We start from the raw sequence: 25,641 nt of genomic DNA, 5'->3' as shown, positions 1-25,641 counted from the left end.
AGAAACAAATCACCTATGTCAGGAATGAAACTAGGGATATCACTATGCTGTAGTCATTAAAAAGAAAAGGTGAAATACCATGAACAACTTCATTCTCAACTTATTAGAAGAAATGAAAAAACTTAGAAGAAATGAATCAAATTCTTGAAAACCATAAGCTACCAAAACTCAACAAAGATGAGATAGATCACCTGAAATGTCCTATAACCATTAAAGAAATTAAATTCGTAAGTAAAACTCATTTAAAAATGTCCAGGCCCAAAGAATTCTACCAAACTTTCAAAGAAGAACTAACACCAATTTTATACAATCTCTTCCAGAAAATAGAAGAGAAGGGAGTACTTCTCAACTCATTTTATGAGGGCCTGATACCAAAATGAAACAAATGCGGTACAAAAAAAAAAGTTCACATCAATATCTTTCATGAAATTAAACGCAAAAGCCTTCACCAAAATATTAACAAATTGAACAAATTGAATCAAAGTATGTACAAGAAGAATTATGCACTGTGACCAAGTGGGATTTATTCCAGGTGTTTAAGGTTGGTACAACATTCAAAAACCAATCAGTGATATGAATTTACCATATATGATGATATCAAACAATTTGACAAAATCCAACATCCATTCATTGTAAAAACTCTAAGCAAGTTAGGAATAGAGGAGAATTACCTCAACTTGATAAAAAAGCATCTACAAAAACCCTATAGCCAATACATACTTGAAGGTGAAAGACTGAATTCTTTCCCTCTAAGATTAGGAACAAGACAAGGATGTTTGTTCTCACCACTCTTATCCAACACAGTACCGGAAGTTCTAGACACTGAAATAAAGCAAGAAAGGAAAGCTATACAGATTGGAAAGAAAGAAAGAAAACTGGCCCTCCTCACAGATAACATAACGGTCACAGAGAAAACTCTTAGAACTGATAAGTAAATTCCACAAGGTTGCAGGATACAAGATCAAAACACAAAGATTAATTGCATTTCTATATTAACAATGCTCATGTGGAAACCAAAATTAAAAGTACAATATCACTTACAATTGATCCAAAGACAATGAAACCTTTAGGTATAAATCTAATAAAACATGAACAGGATCTGTATGCTGAAAATTGCGGAATGCTGCTGAAAGAAATCAATGAAGTCCTAAGTAAAGGAATAGATATACCATGCTCATGGATTAGAAGATTCAACATAGAAAAGATGTCAGCATTCCCCCCAAAAGGATCTATAGACTTAATGCAATCACTATCAAAATCACACCAAGGTGGTTTTTTTTTTTCTTTTGGTAGTTACAGAAAGCCCATTCTAAAATTTATATGAAAAGGAACAAGACCTAGAATAGCTAAAACAATCTTTAAGAAAGAAGAATAAAGTGAAAGGAATCACTCTACTTGATATTAAAGCTTACTACATAGCTACAGAAGTCAACACAGTGTGGTATCGGTAAAGTGATAGCCACATAGATCAATGGGACTGAATAGAGGACACAGAAATAGACCCACACAAATATGCCAACCAACATTTCATTAGTGTGCAAAAGTAATTCAATGAAGGAATGAGAGCTTTTTCAACAAATGATGCTAGAACAACTTGGTACCATAGGCAAAAACACATCTCAACCTAAACTTCACACCTTACAGGAATATTAACTCAAAATGAATCACAGAACTAAATTTAAAATGTAAAGCTATAAAATTTATTTAAAAGTTGGAGAAAAATCTTCTGAATTTAGGGCTAGGCAAAAGTCCTTAGACTTGGTACCAAAAGCAGAATCCACAAAATGAAAGGATGATAAATTATATCTTTCAAAATTGGAAGATTTTGCTCTGCAAAAGTTCATGTGAAGAGGATGAAAAGACATGCCAATAAATTGGACAACCTAGAAGAAATGGATAAATTCCTAGAAACACACAACCTACCAAGACTGAATCAAGAAGAAATAGAAAGCCTGACCAGATCTATAACAAATAAAGAGATTAAATCAGTAATCAAAAACCTCCCAACAAAGAAAAGTCCAGACCAGATGCTTTCATAGGTCAATTCTACCAAACTTTTAAAGCAGAATTAATACCAATCCTTTTAAAACTCTTCCCAAAAAATAGAAGAGGAGGGAACACTTTTAAAACTCATTTTATGAGGGCAGCATCACACTGGTACCAAAGTCAAAGACACTACAAGACAAGAAAACAAAAAATCCTGAATAGGTAGCCAAAGCAATTTTGAGCAAGCCAGAGACAGCACACTTCCTTATTTCGAAATATATTACAAAGCTACAGTAAACAAAATAGTCAACACTATTGTTGGTACTTGCATAAAAACAGACATATAGACCAATGGAACAGAATAGAGAAACCAGAAAAATAAGCACACACATATATGGTCAACTGATTTTTGACAAAGGTGCCAAGAATACACAATGGGGAAAGAATAGTCTCTTCAATAAGTGGTGTTGGGAAAACTGGATATCCACACACAAAGAATGAAATCAGACCCTTACACCATACACAAAATTTAACTCAAAAAGGATTAAAGGGCTTCCCTGGTGGTGCAGTGGTTGAGAGTCTGCCTGCCGATGCAGGGGACACGGGTTTGCGCCCCAGTCCGGGAAGATCCCACATGCCGCGGAGCGGCTGTGCCCGTGAGCCATGGCCACTGAGCCTGCGTGTCCGGAGCCTGTGCTCCGCAACGGGAGAGGCCACAACAGTGAGAGGCCCGTGTACTGCAAAAAAAAAAGGATTAAAGACTTAAACAGGAGACCTGAAGCCCTAAAATTCCTAAAAGAAAACATAGGGGAAAACCTTCTTGACATTGGTCTTGGCAACGATTTCTTCGCTATAACACCAAAAGAACAGGTAACAAAAGCAAAAATAGACAAGTAGGACTACATCCAACTAAAGAGCTCCTGCACAGTAAACAATCAACAAAATGAAAAGACAACCTACAAAATGGGAGAAAATATCAATATTTGCAAAACATGTATCTGATAAAGGGTTAGTATCTAAACATATATACTGTATACATCTATTGCCTATAGTTAACAATACTGTGTCATATACTTAAAAATTTGCTAAGAAGGTAGATCTTATTTAAGTGTTCTTATCACAAACTAATAATAAAAAAGAAGGTGGGAAGAAACCTTTAGATGTGATAGATATGTTTATGGCATAGATTGTGGTTGAGAGTGTCTTAGGTATATACTTATCTCCAAAGTCATCAAGTTGTAAACATTAAATATGCACAACTTTTTGTATGTCAATCATACCTCAATAAAGTGCTTTAAAAAAATAACTCTCAAAACTTAACAGTAAAAAAACCCCAAAAAACTCTAATTAGAAAATGGGCAAAAAATGTGAACAAACAACACAAAAAAAGGGGGATAGAGATGACAAACCAGCATATAAAAAATAATATCATTAGCCATCAAGGAAATGCAAATTAAAACCACAATGAAATATTACTACATTTATCAAAATCACTAAAATAAAAAATAATAACACCACCAAATGCTGTGGAAGATGAGGAGAAACTGAATCATTCATATATTGCTGTTGGCACAGGCTCTCTGGAAAAGAGTATGGCAGTCTCCTACAAAACTAAAAATATGCTTACCATATGACCCAGCAATTGCCCTCTCAGGCATTTGTCCCAGAGAAATGAAGTTATCTTCACACAAAATCCTGTACACAAATGTTCCTAGGAGTTTTATTTGTAACAGCCCAAATCTGGAAACAACCCAGATGTCCTTCAGCAAATGAAGGGTTAAACAAACTGTTTACCTTTGTGGTAGCTCCATTCCATGGAATACCACCCAGCCATAAAAAGAAGGATCTACTGATACAGTGACTTGAATGAATTTTAAGGGAATTATGCTGAGTGAATAAAACCAGTCCAGAAAGATGACATTACTGTATAATACCATTTATATGACATTCTTGAAATGACAAAATTATAGAAAAACAGATTAGTGGTTATCAGACACCCCTCCCCCAGGTGTGGTTATAAAAAGGCAACAAGGGGGATCCTGTGTGATGGAGCGGTTCTGTACCTTGACTGTGATAGTGGATATGGACCCACACATATGATAAAACTGAATAGAACTAAATACCTACACACACGAGTACAAGTAAAACTGGGCAAATCTAAATAGGATCAGTGGATTTGATCAAAGCCAATATCCTGGTTATGACATTGTACCACAGTTTTGGGAATTGTTACCATTGTAGAAAACTGGGTGAAGGGGGCACAACATCTCTCTATATTGTTTCTTAAGAAACTTCACGTGAATCTACGATAATCTCAAACTACTTTAATATTATTTTAAAAGTGTGAATTCCTCTGGGCTATTTATTTTTTTAAAATAAATTATAATCCTCTTAAAAATGTCATGGCCAGGGGCAGAAATCTATTTCATAATTTTTAAGAAACCACCTAGCTCCTGAGTGCCACTCCCTCACCTTGCTATCAGCGACGTGATGTGCACTGCATAGTGTTGGAATTAGGAGTTGGAGAGCGATCTTGGTCGTGGCCTCGTGGTGTTCAGGTGTGTGTGTCTATAGGTGGGCACTGGTGTGATGGTGAAAAAAGAGAAAGCAGAGGGAGAGCTATGCCTTCCCTACTGTCGGGGAGGGTGGCCAGCTGACGAAGGTGCTGTGCTGAAAGACAGGGAAGGGTTTAAGGAGGGTGCTGGCGCCTCAGGAACGCCTTCGTGCTGCACTCTCCAGGAGGCCGTGGGCGGTGGCTGAACAGCCGGGGTGCAGTGACTGAACCCCACCTTGCACAGGAAAAGGTGAGTGCGGGACGCGCGCGGAAGGTGCGGCCTCTGAGTAGCGGCCCGCAGGCGTGCTGGGCAGCCCGGCTGGCAGAGGCGGCGCCCGGTCTTGGACGCTGCAGCCGAGACGCCAAGGAGACTCCGAACGCAAGGAGCGAAGCGTTGCGGCCGGGGAGGGTGGGGCCGCCCAGAAATCCCGGCGGCGCCAGCCGGGTAGCTTCTGCGGGCCGGGGGCGCGCACACGCGAGGCACGTGGGTGTGGAGCAACCCGCGCAGCTGGGCCTCCTTCCTGCGGCGCCGCGGCGACCGGGTGCCGGCGCTGGAGGAACCGCGGGTGGCGCGCCCGCCCAGTGCAGGCGCCCCCCGCAGCCCCAGCCCGGCACCCAGCTGACAGGCCAGGGGCGGGGACCGCACCGAGGCCCGGGGCCTGGAGGCGCTCTCCGCGCGCCTCTCTTCCCCGTTGCGGGGGGCCTCCTTCCCGCGCCGGTGCGGGAAGCCCGGCGGCTTTGTCCGGGGATGTCTGGGAGCGCTGGCGGGAACGAAGGGGCTTCCCTGCCTGCCACACCCTGGCATGGGGGAAAGACTGGGATGGACAGAGCCTGGTGGGAGCGCCGAGGGGCTCGGAGAACTGCACCCGCAGCCGAGCTCCGGAGACGGGCTCCGGGGACCCGCGAGGGCCGGTGGGTTCTACATGGGTGGACCCCGAGCTGGGGGCAGTGGTGGGGTCGCCGTCGCGTGCGGTTCCCTGTGCCAGCACACGAACGCGGGCACACAGCGTCTGACTGCCATCCGCCGGTGGCGGGGCTGGCGCCGCGAGCGCGCGGGGGAGGGAAGGGGGGCGGGGATGGTTGGGGGCGGTCCGCGACTGAGGTGTGGCCGCGGGGGGAGGGGGCGGGAGGCACCGGAAGGCTTTGGCCCTGCTGCCGCAGCAGCTCCGCAGTCCCCGCCCGGCGTGGGGGAGGCGGCGGCGAGTGGTGTGGTGCCTGCGGGCCACACTGCGGTCCGTGTCGGCGTTAACCTGTCCTCCGAATAAAAGGAAAAGGCAGAGTCCGTTTAAAGGGGCGTGGGCGGGCAAAGACTTTTGCTGGTTCCGGCCGGCGCGGAGAGGTTGGCCGCGGGGACGTGGGAGTTGCAGGGTACTGCCAGGTGTCATAACGCGGGGAGGTGACCGCCCGCGCAGCGGCGCCTCCACTTGGGTTGAGCTTCCGAGAGCGCGACCCAAGATGGGGAGATCTTTAAATTGGGCATTTCCCATAGTAGTCCTAAACCTAGCATTAACCCCTTCCCGCCCTCACCCCACACACCTCCAAATTCTTACCAGTCTTCTAAGTGCTCGGTATTACCAGCCTAATTTTATGTGAAAAACCAGGACAAATTCGTCACTCTATTAACCTCTCCGTCCCCAAGACCCCAGAGGCAGCTTTCTATGGCCCTAAGACGTGGTCACTCGAAACCCACAGTCCTCGGCTTTTTGCTCCGCAAACCCGGGAGGATGCCACCGGAGGACGCTGAAGGCAATGTCTCAGTGGCCGCCCGCGCCGGTGAGACGGCCGCGCGAGCCGAGTGGGGACGAGCCTCGCGTCCCTCTCCCCAGGCGAGCGGGTCGGCCCTGCACGGACACTTGGTCTCTCTCTCTCTCTCTCTTTCTCTCTCTCCACCCCCTCTCTCCCTCTCCCCCCCTCTTTCCCTCTCCCCCCTCGGGTATCGCGCATTTTCTCAACAGAGCGTGACCTGGTAGACAATGAATCGAGAACCCGCCTGCCCTTGTCCGAGCTGCCTCCCGACATCTCTGCCCTTCACCGTGGCAGGCGCTGTGTGGGCACCTGGACCGCCCCGGTACCTGGGTCCCCAGCTCCCTACTCCCCGAGCGGCGGGAGAAGGACCTTTCCGAGTTACCTGACTCAGGTTCGAGGCCGTCCCCCTCGCTCTGCTTCCCAAGGGCAGAGTCCATGAAAGTCCGAAGCATCTGTGCCACTCACCTTCCCCCAAGCGGGGCGACCCCCTGCGTGTGTGTGTGTGTGTGTGTGTGTGTGTGTGCGCGCGCGCGCGCTGTAAGCATTTAACAGCACAAAGTAAATTCCCAGACGTGCAAGACAAAGCATTTCAGGCAAAGATGGTCCAGCGTTCTAGTTTTAAAAAACCACCACCACCACCACCACCAACACAGACACACACGCATCTCGAGGCACTGAGTCAGTGCTCGCCGCCTGCCTCGGCTTCTGGAGCGTCCGCATCCCGGTGAAGGATTTTAACTGCATCTCCGCCAGATCCGCAGATCCGCTTGGAAATTACCTCCTCTGGCGGTGCCGCAACAAGTGGTCCCGCCGCCTACCCTGCGCTACAGCTTCCCGGTCCCCAGTCGGCCGGATGGGGGTGAATGCAAGGAGGAAGACTGCTGATTTTCGATTGTGAAAATGCTGTCTGCGTCCTGTGCGCTGCAATTCTCTTGTCACAATCAACCTTTTAATGTGGTGGTATCATTAACACCTGGAAATGGAAAACTTACCCATCTTCCTATTAAAGAGGTGTTGATTTTTAACCGAGCATTTTTTTTCCCGACGGACTTACACTTTACTGATGCGATTTCCCCAACCTTTTGTGGTTTGGAGAAGCGGGGGGGGGGGGGGGGGGGGGGGGGGGGACGTAACGGCCGCAAGGCTTTTATTTTTAGAACAGATACTTCTCCCCCTTTTCCTACCCAATTTACAATGATTATATTCTCAGCTTCCTCAAAGCTTCCCTACCTAGGTTTTGTGCCAGAAGCTTTACGGTTAAACCTGCTCACCACTTGTCCCATGCCCAGCGAAGCCCAGGTACCAATGGGTCAAGGTTCCCTGGCTTCCACACTGTCACATTCCTGTTAGAATAGGCCCTCAAGGGCGAAAGACGGGTTGCTAGGCTGACCGAAGTGGCGAACAGAGGCTACAGCATCCAGAGACAAGGGGCCTCGGTCTTCCTCCCGGCGGTTTCCTGGACTCCGCTGAGCGCCGCGGCGACCTCGGCTAGAAACCGATTCCCCGCCCTAAGAGAGTACGAAATTCCTTTGGACAAAAGTTTGAGAGAATCCAATGTAAGGACAGACTTCCTCCAGTCTCGTTATAACACATTATCGTATAATTATACCCACATAACCACCCAAGTGGGGAGCAGGCACCCAGATTCGCGGTCCCCACGTGTTGCAGGAGTTGGCGCAGACGCGTCAGCGGGCACCGTGGGGAACGTGACACCGCATTTTCTCCGAATCCCTGCCTTCTCGGGTGGTGCAGCCGAGTGAGAGGGCCTCAGGGAGGTGGGGAAGAGGCTGCGGAATCCATTCGTTCTGCGGAACCACTGGGGCTTGAGAACAGCGCGCAACTCCGGGGTCTTTCCCACGGCCCCATTCTCCCACGTGAGAAAAGCAATGCTGGTTATGGGTGATTAATAGCCGGGCTTCCCACGACCGTGCGGCGCGTCGCTGCCAGCACCACGAGCTTAGTCGTTTTAATTTGACCCTTATTATTAGCAACGTTTTCCCAGAGGCTGGAAACTGGATTCGCACCCCGATGGCCGTCCTCTCCCCCCCTCCACCGGCCTGCTTCCTAGGCAGGGTAAGACACTTGCAGCTCCTGCGGCGCCCCTTCCTCCTCCAGAGGAAGTAGGCCCCGAGACCCTCTGCGACTAGCTCGGGGGCCATCAGACATCCCCGGGGGTCTCCCGGGCCTCCGAGCTGGGCGGTGTCTGCAATGCCTCGTCGTGGGTTCTCTCTGGCACATTGTGCCGGTGTGCAGAGAGAAAAACACAAAACAAAACACACTCCTAAGTGCCACCGGCATCCATGGAGTGGCGATGGTCTATACCGAGTGCCTGTGCCTGGACTTGTGGGGGAGGGTACTGCGGTCCAGGGCAGCGTGGGAGGACCTTGAAGGCCGGCTGGCCGCAGGGGAACCCTTCCTCTCCGGGTTCAGCGGCCGGGAGCACCCCGGGCGGCGGCAAAAAGGGTTGGTAGGCTCTCCTGCACCCCGTGTGCTCCCCCGCCTTCCCTGTGTCCCCCGGCTTTTCCAGGAGGAAGATGGGGTGCCCAGCGTGGGTGGGGCGCGCCGGGCCGCGGGGCCGGGCTGTCACGTGTCCCCCTCCCCCGCCACTGCGGCGGGAGTTCCAATCAGAGCGCGCCAGGGGGCTCCTCCTGGGCAGGAACCACCCGGCTCGGCGGCGGAGGGTGGGCCGCCGTCACCTGACCGCCCGCCCCCGCCCCCCGCGAGTAAGGGGCGGTGGTAGCGTCTGCTCGCTTACAAATGGCCCCTCCCGCCCCGCTCGCCCGCTCGCTCGGGCTCGGCGCGGACCCGCCCGGGCGTACTCCTGCCGCCGGTTCCCAGTGTCCCGCCGCCCTGCCCGGAGCCGGCCGGCGGTCCCCGGCACCCAGCGCGGAGGCTCGCCCGTGGAGGTCGTGACGGGAGGCTGGACCGCGGTGGCGCGCGGCTCGCCTACCGTCAGGTGAGTGTGCGGTGTGGGCGTGGGATGCTGTGGGGAGAGTGCAGGGGTACGTGCGGGTCCTCAGATGAGGACGCGGGTCCGTGCGATGCGCAGGTTAAGTTTGCAGAGCGAGTCCGAGGTCCCTCTCCATCTCGGCCTCCTCTTGCTGCTCCTGCGGGTTGGGGGCTCCAGCGAAAACCTAGATTTGGGGGGAAGGGCTTCGGGAAATTCTTGTCTTGAGATACTTGACAACGGTTGAAAAGACACATCAGGTGGAGGGTGTAGCTACAGCTGATGGGGGTTAGACAGGTGCATTCGAGTTTGCCTGTGTGTGCGTGGCTCCCGGGCGAGTAGGGTGAGCCCGAGATGGGGCGAAGCCTCTGCGGCGGGTCATTCCGTCCCCCAAAGCCACTTAGATACCCTAGAGGGAAATTGCGCTGCTCCGAGGTGGTCACTGGGTGTTACAGCAGCAAACCGGTGACCTCCGTATTTCTGATATGCTCCTGTAGTAGCAGGAGAGCAGGTGGCTTCAGTAAAGAGTGTATGAGGCTTTAAGGCACCCAGAAAATATTCCATTTACCTTTTAACTTCTTGGCAGGATTGTGTATTAAAAGTGCTGAATCATGCAAAAAGATATGGAACAGGAAAATAATGAAATAATGAAAATAATTCACTTCATTTTTTGGTAAAGTTTTTCAAAGCTAGTGATAATTTTTGAATAAATGCTTTAAGTTTAAGGTGTAGGCACCAGGTATTTTAAAATCACATTCTAAGACTGTGCCCTTTGCTTTCTGGCTGTTGATTGCTTTTCTGTCCTTAGAGTGAGTTGTATCTATTCAGTATCTCTTGCCACCCTCCCCCCTTTAAAAAAAAAAAAAAAAAAAAAGCCAACCCAAGACATGGGCTTTTTTGGTGTGTCCATGATTGTAAGAGGAGTGGAGGAAACCAGTCCTTGGAAATAGAAAACTCCTTCTTCGATGAATGTGATGATGGCCAATTTGATTTGTCATACGCCTCTGAAGGGAATGTCAAGCTGATAACGTGCAGACTAAAGAGAAACAGGAGTTGCCCATCAAGGAAGAAATGAGCCCAAATGCAATTGTGTTCAGTAAAACAGCTGAAGGGAAGTGATCCCACATGGGAGCCTGAGTCCTTGTAGGTGGAGGTGGAAGGGTGCAGCTTTTGATGCAAGTTCTGCGGTCAGACACCAAGTAGCATAACGACGATTTTTTAAAAAATCGGAGTCAGGATTAGCAAAATGGGTGTGTCCATAGACAGCTCTTGCCCGTTTACTCTGGGCTGAACTGTCTGAACTGCTCATGGCCTGCTGACTCATAAGGAAACCAGCATGGCTTAGAAGGGTTGGATTTTACTTATACAATCTAAATAACTATACCTGTAAAAAAAAAAATTTTTTTTAAGGAAAATAAAATCTTGAACACAGATATCCATAAACAGAAAATCTCGTCTCCTCCTCACATCCTTTCTTCAGGGAGGTTTTTCCCGATTCCTTGACTTGTCACCTTCATTTCAGTACCTGTCATCCATGCTTGTGCACAGAACATTTGGGTTGACACCAGAGATTTTCACCTAAATCTTGACATTAGAAATAGTGGCATTCCTACCAATATGATTATTTCAAAGGTATTTGTGAAGGATGCCGAAAAACTGGACAATGAATGATTAATTGAGTTTTCTTTGCAGCACAGACTCCCTTAACATGGCATGCAGGACCAGGGAGCCCCACCCTGTTTCTGAGCATCTGCATGAAAGGCCAGGAAAGGAATTCAACAATTGCAGTGGTGCACAGAGAGGCAGTTTCTAGACTTGGGTGTTATCGTTTATTTAAATAATTACAAAAAGGTTGGGGGGGGTTAGGCTTTAATCCATAGGGAGGTCTTGAAAAAGCACCGTGTTATGTGGTTTCACTTGTCAGCTTGTTAAAATATCCATTTAACTTTGAGAGGTTGGTTTGGATAGAAAAGGGATCTGAAGTGGGTGCTGCTTCCCAATTTTAAGATGCTGGGGTTAAAAGACGTGCTTGGAAGGACAAATACCAAAGCATTTAGTGAAGCCAAAAAGAGTTATTTTTGCTCTGGTATTCTGAATAGAATTTCTTTATAAAAGTAAGTGTTTTAGAAAGAGAGGTTTCATTTTCAGGCAATAAACCTGCTTGTGGAATAGACGAGCACTGGGCATCTCAGAACAGAGATGCACAATGGCAGCAGGAAACAGATGAATGAGTTTACCTTCCGCTCCTTGGTCCTTCAATCGGAAGCCAGTCGTGTCATGTCAGATTAGACGAAGGCCATTTCTGCAACAAGGCGAGGAGATTTCAAACCTTATTTCAAATCTATGGGAAAGACAATGTTTTGAGCTGCTCTGAAGAAAGAGGCATTCATTATAAATTCACAATTCATTATTGTCCTAGCCATGCTAACCTGCATCGTCTACTGCAGACAGCGAGTCTGACCATGAGGAACAGAGATACCAAGACTTTCTTCTCCCCTTTTCTTTAAAAAAAAAAAAAAAAAAAAAGAAAAGAAAAAGAAATTTCAAAAGGACGCCCACTTGATGTTACCATTTTTTAAAGGCAAATAAATCATTTAAAGAAGAGAAAATTTTACTTCTTCCCTGATGGCTGGAGTGAATTAATGCACTTCTAAATCTGGATGTGGTGACCATTTATATAACAGAATAACTGTATCAATAGTTATTCCAGTCTGAAGTGAGACTCCAGGTGAAAAGCGCATGTTCTGTTTGGAACGAATGTAACTTCCAAGCTGCTGAAGCCACCTTCCGCTTCTTACCCTTCTTTCTAATACTATCTTTCCCCTCTTTTAAATCCACAAACCACACCTATCAATCCTAGCACCTAGAAGGCTTTGCGATTTCACCAGGAACACACAATCAGGTAAATTGCCTGTGCTTGCGGGTCATTCTAAAATCAAAATAGATTTCATCTGCAGCTTCAAGAATCAAATTGCGAGGACGTCTCTGGTGCTTTGCTCAGACACTGGCGCCCTGGTAGCCTGGTTTCAAAGAGGGACTTGTCCTAAGATTTGCAGCGGTTATTTTGTGGAAGTTAGCTCTGCCCACTTGCATAGTTAATTGCAGTGCAGGAAGGTTCGAGAACAGTACCTCCTTGAGTTCCGACAGTAAATGTGTACACAGCATTGTATGAGCAGCATTCCAGAACACCCACCTCCCGGTGAAGTGAATGTGCTGTCTGCATAAACACCTGGGCTTCTTTGGCCCGCCAACAAATCTCACTTTTCACCATACGAGATAGTGTTAACGTACACCAAGCTTGTTTAGGACACTAGAGAGCCTTATAGGATGGAGAGAGCTGTCTGATATCTGACTTCCTTTAGAGTTGGCCTCCAAAAATCTACCTGTTTCCCTTTTGAGAATGTGAGGTTATGTGTATTTTTGAAGGAAATAAAAGAGAACACACTTTGCTAATCCACTTATTACAGGGAGTTGTAAGATTAGTAACATTAGTAATATCTTTGGCTTTATGTAAAAATGAAAAATTCGTACATTTGGGGGTACGTGACTGTTGGGTTGGGTTGAGTATTCGTAGGGAGCTGCCTTTAAAAAAACCATTTGGAAATCGCTGCTCCTAAAATTATGTGACATTAAATACTTGCGCATTCATCTCTGCAAAATGAAAGAATACACTTTGGTATGCACAGTTTGCCACATACGCATGCATCCTACACAAACTAGAATTGCTATTTAGAATTATTCAGTTACTTATTTTACAGAGACTTGAGGTAGTGGGGAGAGTTTTTGTTTCTTCGCTGGTGGATGTTGGGCTCTGATTCTGCCTTGCTTGGGTATCTTAGTGCTTAGGACCGTCAAGAAGAGGCAAGGAACACATACAGTAGTTCCTATTATGAGTAAAGTATATTTTTTACAATGTGTCTTCCTTTAGGTTGCCAATTTAAAAGTAGTCATGCTCTAGGTTTTAGAACTAGAAATACCACGAGAAATAGCTTTTGTCCAGATGTAGCTCAGGTGGTCAAATTATGGTAAATCATCTTTGCTACTAATGGAATGCGGAAACTACCCAGACTGCTACTGATCTAAATATGTTGATCTTACAGGTGTTCCTTTGATACAGTGGATGGTGCCCCTGCTCTTCTGCCTGCGAGTGGTTCAAAATGTAAGTTCGGCAAACCAAATAATCAAACATTGGTCCTTCTGGAGCTCTGTACAGACCAGTTCTTCCCATTTTCATTCCTTCTGACCAAGACTCTAGCCTCATAAGTAAAAGGCTAGGAGGAGGTGATATCACCCCCTTGGGTAGGTGGAGGGATACCCACCTCAGACCAACATTCGTTCACTGTACAGCAATGTAACTTTATACAACTGCCGTGACAGCCGTCCGTTGGTATTTTTCTCTATTCCTCCTCCCCACATTACTTTCCTGGTAATAGAATTAGGAACCTTTGTTGTCTGGGCAATACTGAACTGACACTTTCGACACTTCCCCAGACGTCACATCTTTCTGGGCGGCCCTGCCTATTCTAATCTTCTCCTGGCTCAAGCAAACAGATTTTGATATGTAGGTACACACAGGAGCAGCATTCTTTTGTGCCAGAAGAAATCCTATGGCTGCTATCGAGCTAGCTTTCCCACCACATCCATTAAGCAAAATACTTCTTTAGCTCAGCTGATGAAGGTCACACTGTTGGCATCTGGTACACTTCAGTTATAAAATGGCGAGTGTTAAAATAGGCAGGAGGCCATTTCTCTTTCCACAAAGACATTGGATGGTGGGGGATTTTACAGATTTCCTGAGGATGGCTCCTTACTCTCTATTCTCAGAAAGGGACCAAGGGGAAGATCCTTACCTGCCTCTGTAGAGACCTCAACGTGTAATTTAAGCTATTTTGGAAAAATCTTTAGGCATTTAATGCATTTCATCAACGGTCAGGCTCTAGAAAGCTGATTTTTATTAGGAAAAACATCTCTGCTGCCTTCTCTTCCCCGTGCTTTTCTGCCTCCTGTCTCTGTTTCCTTGCCCCAAACATGGATTTCCATGTAATTCAGTTCACTAAATATTCCTCCATTTTCGGTTTTGCTGTCAGAGTTTATTGCTAGAGCGGCTAATAGACTTTTGGCACAAATAGTATATTGATCACTTGAAATCTTGTTTGAGCCTTGACTGAATATACATAATGGGGTGTCAATCGGGGAAAAAAATCTCATAACAAATGGCAGGCGACTTACATTCGTGAGAAAAAAAAAATGTCTTGGGCAGCACACAAAATATCATGTTTACTGTAGCATGACAGACTGATTCCACCAGTCTCCTCACATTCATGGGGTGGATATTTAATAGCAAAGGCAAGGTTAGAATACCGAGATCCTGGGACCGTTCTTTCTTTGTTTATATGGGGAAGCATTTTTGCACACCCTCTAGAGTATAAACATCTTCTAGAATTGCAGCCAGCAAGAAAGATCTTTTCTACCTGAGGAATTCAGAAATTGCAAACAAATCTGTTTAAGTTGGTGTATATTTAAAATCAGCTACTGATTTATGCAGTCCATATTTTTTAACTTTTTACCATGTGTGTATCAGTGCATACACTCGCTGTATGCAAATATTTTCAATGTGTACATGGGAGAGCACGGTATATTTAGAGAAAATCCTGCTTTACATAAATTATTTTTAAGAACAACTGAGCAGAGGAGTAGCCATGCGTTAGGAAAGTGAAATCTTTTTTTTTTTTTTTTTCCTTTTTAAATTTCTTATTGAATGATAAAGGAATCTCAGCTTCACAGTTTTAGGGGTAATTCTTCAAATTCTCTTTTCCTGGTAGAGCAGTGATTGTGATGGCAAGTATTTCTGGGAAAGTGGTATTTTTGGTTACTTTCTGTAGCTTTTCTCTGACTCTGTTGCCGTTGGTCATCTGTGTGGAATCTGGCCCCAGAGGGAACATGGGGTGTTGTAGGAGCTGTTATACTGCTTCACCCCAAGACGGTGTGGGGTATATTACACTTTCCCAGTCCACCGGCTGGGCTGCAACCTATCTGTCGTAGGGAGTTCTTGGTGTCTTATAAGTGAATGAAGTCAATGCGCTTTTTGCTTACCAGGGTTTTTTTTTTTTTTTTTTTTTGGCTGTGTTGGGTCTTCATTGCTGCACGCGGGCTTTTTCTCTAGTTGCGGCGAGCGGGGGCTACTCTTCATGGCGGTGCGTGGGCTTCTCATTGCAGTGGCTTCTCTTGTTGTGGAGCATGGGCTCTAGGCACGCAGGCTTCAGTAGTTGTGGCATGTGGACTCAGTAGTTGTGGCTCACGGGCTTAGTTGCTCCACGGCATGTGGGATCTTCCCGGACCAGGGCTCGAACCTGTGTCCCCTGCATTGGCAGGCAGATTCTTAACCACTGTGCCACCAGGGATGTCCTGCTTATCAGGTTTTAGTTTGCTTTCTTATGGCAAAAACTAAATCACGTTCTAGACAAGTGTCTCTTCCAGTTCATTTACGGTATTCAAGATTTTTAAAAGCATATTATGGCAGAGTTTTCACTTTTTAAATCTCAGGTCTTATCCAACAACTGGAAGAACCTACTTATCACAGAGTGTGTGAAAATAGGACAAGTGAGGCTATTAGGGTATGAAAAACGTGACATCAGGCCCTGATCATATCTGCTATTTTTCTGTAGGGCTTCAAGAACTTTTGCCTATTTTCATCTACTTCATTAAAATGCTTCTGATTTGTTTTTTAAGGTTTCTGATTAGCAGTAAGAGAGCATGCAAAGCTTGCTAAGAAAGTGGGATTATCTGAGAACTAGCCAGTTTGCAGAGATTCAACAGTATATGATTATAGGGGAGCTATAGATTTTAGCAATATCTTTTATGAGTAAAATCTTTTATCTATATAGTCTCTTATATATGTATACTGTTTTATGACAGTTAGAAACTATTTATAGTATGCGGCTTTTTGCACAGAGGCAATCACATTCAATAGTTTAAGCTTGGGGAATTATGCTGCTGAGATTTTAGCAAAAACTACGTTACATGAGAACTTTAAACTCGGGAATTAGCTATTTGAATAAATTATTAACTTTTAACCTACAGAGAAATGAATGTCTGCAAATGTTAAAACTTGGACTTATTGGGTGTCACCAACAAAAGGGAAAAATGAAATCGCAGGGCAGAGAGAATGGGAAGGAAAAAATTTCCCACAGAAATTTAAGTCTGAAATGTGCTTTTACAGGCCTTGCTGTTGTCTTAAATTTTGGATCATTTTACTGATTTATTTTAATAAAATGAAGGGAGGGAATGAAAGGAACCAAGAAGAAGTTACGCAAGCTGTTTTCTGATTAAAAGATATTCAAGATTATGTGTTGGTAATATAAATACCTAGGTTTAATAGATTGCTTCCTTACCAGTTCCTACCATATTACAGTGAGAGTATTTAAAGACAAAACAAGTTAAAGCACATATCTTTTATGTCAGTAGAATTAAAAACAACATCAGTATACTCACCAGGTACTTGGTAAAGCTTTTACATTTTTTTTTTACATTGCTTTTTAAAAATCGTTATTCAACACAGATTTTGAAAACCGAGTTGAATTGGCAGTCGTTTCACAGAAAGGGACATTACAGTTTCTGAGGTTTGATTTCTACATATGCTAAGTGAACATTAGGAAGTAACTGGAACTCTTCGATGTTTGTTTTCTTGCAACTGCAACCTTTTCAGAAGGCAGAGTCAGAGCTCTCTTCTGTTAGAAGCAGCTCATTTAAAGTTATATTCATTTAATAGAAGAACAGCAGTGAGACTACTTTTTCTTTCAACAATGATTTAAATAACGAGGCTGATGCGATGGATTAAGGATAATACGCATTTTTACAAGTTGGTGTTTTTTCACTTTCGTAAAGAACACATTGAGGCAAAGTAAAGACAGATTACAGTGTATTAATTCAATTATCAGTGAAGTAGTAGTTTGGTATATATTACTTTTAATAAATCTAGTTTTACATTTAATAAGATGTTTATTTTCAGGTTTAATTGCTCATGCTCAAACCACTTGCTTAGGGCCTAGAACTTCTGCTGAGCCTCGAGCAAGTTCGGTTTATTAAACCCCCATGTTCCTCTTAAGAATGAAATTTTGCCATTTGCAGCAATGTGGATGGACTTGGAGGGCATTAAGCTCAGTGAAATAAGTTGGACAGAGAAAGACAAATACTGTATATACCACTTGTATGTGGAATCTAAAAAATACAACAAACTAGTGAACACAACAAAAAAGAAGCAGACTGACAGATATAGAGAACAAGCTACTGGTTACTAGAGGGGAGAGGGAAGGGAGGAGGGGCAGTATAGGGGACGAAGGGGCACAAACTATTAGGTATAAAATAAGGTACAAGGATATATTGTGCAACACAGGGAATATAGCCGGTATTTTGTAATAACTTTAAATGGTGTACAACCTCTAAAAATTATGAATCACTATATTGTATACCAAAAAAAATCCATATCCCCCATATGAGAGGGGATAACTTGGGGCTCACAGTCAGCTGATGACGTATGTTGGGCTGGCCAAAAAGTTCGTTTGGGTTTTTCTGCAAGCTGAGGAAAACCCGAACGAACTTTTTGGCCAGCCCAATGTTTATAGATACGTTAATATATTCTATGAATATCATGTAAGTATATAATATACTTATTAAAAGTATATTGTTGGGGCTTCCCTGGTGGCGCAGTGGTTGAGAGTCCGCCTGCCGATGCAGGGCACACGGGTTCGTAACCCGGTCCAGGCAGATCCCACGTGCCGCGGAGCGGCTGGGCCCGTGAGCCATGGCCGCTGACTCTGCACGTCTGGAGCCTGTATTCCACAACGGGAGAGGCCACAACAGTGAGAGGCCTGCGTACCGCAAAAAAAAAAAAAAAAAAAAAAAAGTATATTGTTATGCTTTATTTATTAATAGTTAAACATATATACCATTTCAAACAAGCCTAAACCATTCCAGTTTAAATGGAAACAATACTAAGAAATTGACATAACCAAATGTCCTATAACATTAAAGAAATTAGGGTTAACTGTTTCCCCAGGTTAGTGCTGGCTTGAAATACATGCTGTGGCAAAAGTCATTTTCTTACTGATAGGCTGATCCACCACGGTTATGCCTGAATTTGGCGAAAGGGTAATGTGTGATGGTTTTTTTGGATTATTTTGGTTTTGGTGTGTGTGCTTTGAGTGGAGGAGGGTAGCTTTAAGGAATGAGAGTCTCATTTTTAAAAATAAAAAAAAATCAAGTGAAACCAGTTAATCCCACTTTCAGGTTAAACTTCTTCATCTTGGTGTGCCCTTGCCTCCCTTAAGACTGGGCTTTGGCCACACTGACAAGTGTGGACATGCAGACCCATCGTCTGATGGACTTGATTTTGTCTCGGCCAAATAGAGGGAGTGACCAGCCTCTGAATTCTATTCCCAAGCCAAGAATTTGAAATTGATGTTATTCCCCAGCAAGCTGGCCACACCCTCTTCAGAATCATTGTTTCATCGCCGTGCTTTTCTTATACTCCTGCAAACACACCTATACCTCTCCACAAGTTATTCAAAATCATTTTTCTTTCGTATTGTTAAAAATAAAAGATAAGCATTCAAGATAAGACTTAAAAATATGAAACCTACTAGAGATCCACATTGTCAGGCTTTTCCACTCTCATACAATCTGTGGAAATAACCTGGAGGACGTGAATCTTCAGCCTGGGCAAAGCTCTACCTCAGGCCTTTATGAACGCTCCTTAGGAGATGTATCTTACCCGGGATTTGCAGATCTGGGATGCTGGAGTAAAGCAGACAGACAGACAGACAGACACTCTTTAGGCAAGGATTTAAGTTGACAGCTAAATAAAAACAAAACCAAAACAAAACCAAAAACCAGCACAAAGTGAACATGCATAGAGGTGAGAGTCCCTGTTTCTTTAGAGATGTCAGTAAATGCAGGAGAGTCAGCCAAATTCCAGGGTTTTCTGCTTTTTATTCTCTTCTGTAATAGTCCAGGGTTGTCGCCACCAGTGACCACGATGACTAATCATTCTTAATTTTTCTAGTTCTGAACATGAGGCAGACTGGATCCCTTATAGAGCAGACTTCTTGAGCAGCATTGTCCGACGGAACTTTCTGTGATGACAGAAACGTTCGCTGTCTGTACTGTCCAGTACAGAGCCGCTCGCCACATGTAGCTACTGAGCGCTTAAAGGTGGCTAGTGTGACTCAGAAACTGCATCTTTAAAATCTTACTTAATTTTAATTAAAATGTAAATTTAAAAAGCCACATGTAGCTGGGGGCTGTATGTATTGAACAGTGTTGCCTCTGACAGTCAGGAAAGTGAGTCAGCTTTGCATAAAGTCCTCTTTGTGGATGATGTGAGCAAAGGGCCATGCACACTCCGGAAACTGGGGACGGGTCAGTGCTGACCACTGTGCACTCTCCACGTGCAGCTGCCAGGCAAATCATGGCTGTGCTGTTGCTGTCTTATGTTCACATTTTATTTATTTATTTAAAATTCTTATTGGAGTAGAGTTGATTTACAATGTTGTGTTAGTTTCAGGTGTACAGCAAAGTGAATCAGTTATACATATACATGTATCCATTCTTTTTTTTTTTTTTTTTTTTAAGATTCTTTTCCCCACATTTTAAAATAGAACTCAGTCCTCCCAGTTCGGGGCCCAGTGCATGATAATTGTTACTACTCTTTTTTTTTTTTTTAAATTGTGATAAGAACGCTTATAACGCGATCTAGCCTCTTCACAGATTTTTCCGTGTACAGTACAGTATTGTTATCTGTAGGTGCCATGCTGTACTGCAGAGCTCTAGAATGTGTTCATCTGGCATAACTGAAATTTCATACCCATGATTAGCAACTTGCCATTCTCCCCCCGCCCCCTTGGCAACCACTGTTCCATTCTTTGCTTCCATGAGTTTGACTTTTGTTGCTTCTCTGAGACCCCAGTCCCCAACTGGGCAATCTCTCTGTTGTCCCAGAATCTCTCTGGGTCCTGGCTACTTTGTTTGCTTGTGACTGTACCTCTGAGGTCCTCTTAGAATTCTGGCTTTAGGATAAGAGGTTTATGGGCAAAAGTCTGGATTTGCCCTTATAGAAGCTTCTTCCACCACTTCTTCCTTGTTTTTTTGTCACTGTATCCTGTTGTCCGTGGTTAGAGCTTCACCGTCTACTTACACTGGGCTCTCTGTGTCTGGAAGGATTTTACCTCCAGTGCGCTTAAGGGTATGGACCCCCTCAGTCAAGGCGAGACCTGCTAAGAAGTTATGACAACTCACTCATCCCACAGACAGGCCTCTTCCTAAAGGCGGTGAAAGCTTCCTCTATAAATGGAGAGGGTCTTCTGACTGAATTGACTGTGACCTTTTCAGAGCCTGTTCTGGGACAGAGTCCTTGGGTGAGTGGACTTGTCCTGGTGGAGCTTGGTTTCTTTGGCTCCCACCATCCTAAGACTTTAGTGGTTGGCCAGTGGGAGGGAAAGGGGGTGAAGTGTGCCTTGCAGCTGTGACCATCCCCTTTGTGCCCCCAGGGGGACCCCATGCTGCCCGGCATACCCAGGAGGCTTCCATCTTTGTGGGGAGAGCCAGCCTGACCGTGGTGGGCACAGGTGGGTGAGCGGCTCTGTCCTCTGGAAGCTCCCAGCCTGCACCCCACCATCTCCCCCAGACCCAGGATCCTCCAATCTGGTCCTGCCTCAGAATCACCTAGGAGATTCTTCAGGAAAAAATGTTCATAAGCAAATTCCTGAGCCCCACCCCTCATGTGTAGAATTAGACCGTTTCTTTCAGTTCTCTCCACCCCGTCTTCACGGTTAGGGGGTTTTCAAGACATGCTGCCGTCAGGGTTCCACACCAGACTGAGTGAGAATCTCTGGGGCGGGGCCTGGACACTGACGAGTTTCAAGCTCCGCTGGCGCTACTGATGCAGCCTGCATCTGGCTCCATCACGGAGGAGTTCAGGATGTGCAGGAGGAGTTTCAGCTGGGTTGCCCTCCTTAGCTTATATTCACTTGTTGGACACCTGCTATGCATCCAGCCACCCTCGATGTGATGCTGGCTTTCAGCATCTTCGCCCCTCACCTTTTCCTGCCTTCTTTGCAGTCTCGTCACTTCTGCTCCGCCCACCGAGCAAATGACCTCTGGGCCTGCGGTGACCTTTCCATAGCCTGCTTTGCAGCTCTGGCCGGGTGTGTCCTTCAGTGATGTGAAAGTGGGCCAAGTCCCCTTCCCCATGCCACCCTGCTCCCTGGCAATCAGGGTGCAAACCTCAGCTGCTCCCCCCCCGCCCCCCCCCCAAGTGCGGTCCCTGAGTCCTGCGGCCTTGGTCCCCCTGCAACGTCCTCTGGTCACTCTGATGCTGACCGAGTTCAGACCTGAGCCGTCTCATGCCCGGCCTGATCAAAAAGGCTCTGAGTTGGCCTCTGCCTGCTTAGATGGCTCTCCTCTCCAGTTATCCCTCCTCAGCTGTGGAACCATAGGTCAGTTCACAGAGCTCACATCAAAGCTCCTAAGGGCTTCTTGATGAGGAAAGGGCCGTCCACACCTCCCTCACCCACCCAACCCTGCCTTCACGGCCCCCGGCCACCCAAGGCTGCTAGCCAGGTCCTCTGTGCCCTGCAGCCCAGGCCTCAGTGCGTGGTCCCCCTGTTCTTCATCCCCCCCTGTGTTTGCTGATCTATACCTCCCTCAAGGCCTGGTTCACAGGTCACCCGCAAGCTTCCTTCAATGCCTTTGGCCAAACCACTCATTCCCAAAGCCCCACACCTTCGCCTGCACCTCTGGTTCTCTTTCCTCATGTGCCCGGGCTCATATGCAGCTGCTCACAGGGTCCCCGCTACCACCCCCAACTCCATCCTGCAGCCACAGTCGGTCCCTACATCCAAGGACAGGCCCCCTGCAAAGCTCTACCAGCATCACATACTCCCACCCAGGTGCCTGTGGCATTTTTAAGTGCTCTTGACTAGATGCCCTTGGCAGTGACCAGGCCTTTGGTTTTCCCCTGTGCGTGGATGTGCTGGACCCCTCACCCACTGACCAGACACATACACACAGTGTCATCCTCCCAGCAGTGAACTCTGTTCCCCACGCTGGCCCCCGCCCACCCCCCATCAGAGCTGCTCACTCATCCCTGCGTTCTCAGAGCAGCCTCCCAGCTCCTTGATGGTACTTTGGGAAAACACTTTTCTCCACCCTGGTCTTCTTGGAAGGAATGAGAATTTTGAGACACAGTTGGCATGTCTTTGTAGTAGAGGGAAAAGGATGCCAGGAACCCTACCACTGTTGCCCCCTCCCTGTGTCATCTGTCCCCACCCCACCTCTACCCCTGCCTCTGGCTTAGCCCACCTGGCTATATCCTGAGCCCCTTTCTTGGGCAGCTGCTTTGAGGGTAGCCTCAAATGGCTGAGCCAGACCCTCGAAGCCATCCCCTCCCTGCTTTTTTGCGGGAGATCCCCTGGGGACCGAGCGGACAGCCAGGCCCCTGTTCTGGACAAATGCATAGAGATGAAGGGCGCTCTCCTGCCACCCGCTGCTGTGGGGAGAAAGGCTGGCAGCCCATCAGGAGGAACATTGGGAGGGGTTGAGCCAAGATGCTGAGGGCCTCATCCAGCCGGGCCAAGTTGGAGAAGCTTCCAGAGCTCAATCTTAGTGAAGGAGGAGGAACTAGAAAGGCATCAGAGGTCACAGATGCACGCAGAGGCCCGAGGGAGGGTGCGAAGGCCGGGCTTATTCGAGGAACTACAAGCATGTCAAGTATTTCAGAGTGGGGTGGATGTAAAGGTGGGACAGGCAGAGACGGAGCAGCGGACTTAAGGCACAGCCTCGGGGCAGAGGGGAGCGGCTGCGCAGCGAGCGAGCGCTGCAGATCCACACGGGCCGTCATTGGGGACGTTCCCTTCTTGATTCCGCCACACTGGTGCTCCCGGCTGTGGCTCCCCTGGGCCTTGTCATTGTCCCACCCGTGAGCCTCACCCACCGCGTGGAGACCTTTGCGGCAGTGGCTATACGCACAGTCAGGCCAGGGCTCCACTGGGGCTCAGCCCTAGAGGAGAAACCACAGCCAAGGCCCCAGGGGACTGTGGCCCGAGGACGACATGCTGCGCATTCCAAACTTGGCCTTCAGCCAATAGTCCCTTCGGCAAACTTTTAGGGGAAAGAACACAGGCCGTCTCCCCCTCCCCGTGCAGGTTTCCTCCGCGGCAGCCCCCCAGGGCCAGGAGCACACGGGCACCCCAGCTTCCCAGGCCACCCCAGGGCCACAGCCTCAAAGGACGTGGGTGACTCTGGGTGGCCCCTCTGGGAACACCTCCCCGAGAACACGGCCAGCGCCTTCTCGGCTCTGCTGTCAATCTCTGGGTGACAATCAAGGCGCTGCAAAAGGACAACTCACAACAAGCCTGCACAGAGAAGTCCTTTTATGTGCGAGGATGGCCCCATTGTTCACTTTAGCACCATTTATGTCTTTCTTGATAGGAGTTACTGTACCTGAGAATGGTCAAGCGGCATTGCTTTAGGAAGGCTATTCGGCCATTCGATGTAAAGCACACCGAGAGGGTTCATTGTCCCCAGGCAGCGCGATGGCCTGGGCCAACAGCCCGGGGTTGGATCCTGAGTTTGCTGAGTGGGCGGGAGACTCTGGCAGAGCCCTCCTCGTGGAGTCTGTGGGCTGGCGGAGGTGGTGGGCTGCCTCTTGGACGCCAGCACGTGACGGGCCCAGCCGGCCCAGGGTCCCTCTGCAGGATGACGCGGCAGCCCGTGTGGGCGGTGGGGAGCCGTTCCCACCCACCCAGGCAAATCAGAGAGAAAGCAGGCTGGTTCATGATTTAAGGTCCCAGGATTGGAAACTAGAGCCCCACATGGGAAGGACGATGGTTATTTGTAACCCTGGTCGTTGGCATGAATGCTTCATAAGCCAGTGAGGGGATCCCACAGACACCCCTTGAACTGGTCACACAGGTTGGCCTGAAGGAGTTGTCTTGACTGAGATACAGCACAGTTTTGGAGCTAGTCCAACATGCAGGAAGATCCAAAGTCCCTGGAAACCCTTCTTTACTTGGTTGTATCTACCCCTCAACCCTGCCCTACCACCAAGGCAGGCCACTTCTTCGCAGCCCCCCAGGCCTGCAATACCTGCTCTGACCCGAGGGCCCAGTGAGGAGACAGGGTGCTTAGCATCCTGGGGTCCCATTCAGTTCAAGATCACGCCCCACAGTTGGCTCAAGCTCCAGCGACATCATTTGAATCGCGAACGTCCAAGGTATGTGCTTTCTGTCCCTCGGGGCTGGACCTGAACTGGCCACCTGGGCCCTGAGCACCGTGATCCAGGACAGAAAGGGATTTACCAGCCTTATTATTACTGCCGTTGTTAGCTATCCCTTTGTAGTGTTTCCTCAGCCCTTGGTGTGGGTGCTTTCTTTTATCTTCATTACCACCCATGCAGTAGGTACTGCTATCACCATTTTGCAAATGAAGAAATTGGCTCAGAGAGGGCAGGCCAGTGGCTGGGGGTCACACAGCTAGGAAGAGGTAGAGGCACTCCTTGTTGCTGTCCTGCATCTCCAAGGCCTGGACGCTGAGCAGCCTGAGCCCAGGCTCCCAGGCCCGGCTCACCACCTTCCCCAGGTGTTTCTGAATCGTGAGCTGTGGAAGAAGAAAAAGAAGGAACGAGTTAGAAGCTTAGATGTGCTCCAGGGACCTCATTTCCTAGCTTCCTCCTCCCAGCTGGGCCTCCGGGCTTCTGTAAACCATCCATGTGGCTCCTCAGGGCCCACTATCTCTCGCCTCCATACACATCAGTGAGTCATTTCCTCAACTTTTTTTTTCCCCCTTAGGTTTTTTTTTTTTTCCTATTAGGAAGAAAAGTTTCCTTCACAATGATTTATGTCTGCCTCTGCAGATCAGTGTTTGAAGTGTTTCAAAGACTTGCAGAATTACTTTTTGTTTCAATATTAGATTTCTGTCTCTGCAAAATTTAGAACCATATGCTCTCAACTATGGATATTGGCTTCTGAGGAGTATCCACCCTGAATTTTTTTATCCCAGATAATAATCAGACATCTGTCTCAGGGCAGCCTAAACCTTAGCTAGGGAAATGCTGAAAAAATGGGGAATGGGTTCCTGCTCAGGGGCACACAATACCTGTGAGCCCTGATCCCCCCAGGTACCCACATTAGCAAGATGGGAAACCAGGGTAGATGGACACAGGCTTCAGGGCTGGGGGAGAAGAGAGGCAGGGTGAGTGGCTGAAGCCCTCAGCACAGGGCTGAGCTCCTGAGCCTGTTCATGAGAACCATGGAGCACAGGCCTGAATTCAGGCGGCCTGGCTTCAAATCCCGGCTGTGCCATCGGTCACTGCTGTGTGCCCTTGATCAAGTTCCTTAACCTCTCTGTGTATCAG

Source organism: Monodon monoceros, unplaced genomic scaffold (genome assembly GCF_005190385.1).
Source record: "Monodon monoceros isolate NGI ecotype Baffin Bay Population unplaced genomic scaffold, NGI_Narwhal_1 Super_Scaffold_3, whole genome shotgun sequence".
NCBI classification, from domain to species: Eukaryota; Metazoa; Chordata; class Mammalia; order Artiodactyla; family Monodontidae; genus Monodon; species Monodon monoceros.
The sequence above is the reverse complement of the archived record's forward strand: the minus strand, read 5'-3'. Positions refer to the sequence as shown.